Raw genomic sequence first — 1473 nt, 5'->3', positions numbered from 1 at the left:
GCCCCACAGACCTCTGTCCACACTCAGGATACCCTAGGACCCTCTCTCCCTTCTGCAGCTAAGGCCTATGCAGCTGAGAGTGTCTCAGTTGAGTCAAGAATGGATGGCTGCACCCATGTGTAAGTAGGCCTATTCCCAGCTCTTCCGAATGGCCTCGCTGGCCACACAGCATTCTGCTTGGCTGGGGGGACACTCCCAGGATAGGGCTCCTATAGTCTCCCCTGCACAGCGGATGCTGCACCCTGGCTCAGGGGTCAGGGCTGGGCTGGCTTAGAACGTGGAGTCTCTAAAGTGACCGCATCGGCCCAGCTGACGAGAAAATCAATGGTTCTTACTAACCACACGTTCCCGCCAAACCCTCTGGTTGGCGAACAAAGAAAACTTGCGTCTTCAAAACCACGAACACAAAGACCCCACCAGCATCAGCACCATCAGGAAAGCGGGCAACACCAGGCCGGGCCTGACCTCTCTGGAAACCAGAAAGCTGCTTACTCGCATCTATGCCCTCTCTGGGAAGCGGAGCAAGCACATGTCTGCACAGGAATACACACACGTGCACACGCATGAACAAACTCATGTGCCTCTGGTCCCCCTCCCAGCGGTGAGCTCAGGCTGGGCAGCCCAACCCTCACACCGTCATCCCGTTCCCGGGACCCTCAGAACTGGGGGCTCCCCTTACAGCTCACGTCTACAGCTGCCCCACCCCCTCCCAGCCCATTTCCACCTGAGGGCAGGCTGTCTGCTGATGACCTAGGCTGAGAGTGGCCTGCAGACTTCACCAAGCACAACTGGCCGGCTTCTAGCTGCCCTGAGCCTCCCAGCCCCCAGAGTACAGTGGACAGACACGGGGGTATGCGGTCAGGAGTAGGCACTGGCTAATAGCAAGCAGGGTGTTGGGAAGCACTGTGTGCCCCCAAGAGACACTTCAGCACTAGGGCACGTCCTCCTGAGTTGGCCTCGCTTTCACGGCTCTCAGGGACTGACCGCATGGACCCACTCTCACTGCACAGCAGGGCACCAGTGCCCGAGAGAGGACGAGAGGGACCAGTGTCATCAGACAGCTGGACATGAGATGGGAGCCACACTCAGATCCGCCTCACTCACACCCAACAGGAATGTGCCCTCCCTTACGTACAGCCTCTACCTGCCCCCTAGGTACACCCCCCAGGTATATCACCAGTCAGGCACTCCAACCCCACCTCCTCTCACCACTGTCTTACTCACATCCACTCTCTCCCTGACTCGGCCTCACAGAGGGGGTGTGAGGGTGGGCACAGGGGTCTGGGAGTTTGTCTGCAGGCTGCGCCCCACACAGCCCCTCCCGAGTACCACTGAACAGTTTCTCAGAAGGTGAGCTTGGTGTTAAGACAACCTGAGGTTGCCCTTGTGCCCACTAGTGCTGACAGGTGTTGGCAGATCCGTAGGGATGCCAGGGACTAAGGTGCACCAGGGCACCCTCTCAGTGAGCAGTAC

This window comes from Chrysochloris asiatica, unplaced genomic scaffold, assembly GCF_000296735.1.
Source record: "Chrysochloris asiatica unplaced genomic scaffold, ChrAsi1.0 scaffold00257, whole genome shotgun sequence".
Taxonomy (NCBI): Eukaryota; Metazoa; Chordata; class Mammalia; order Afrosoricida; family Chrysochloridae; genus Chrysochloris; species Chrysochloris asiatica.
This window is presented reverse-complemented; position numbering follows the sequence as displayed.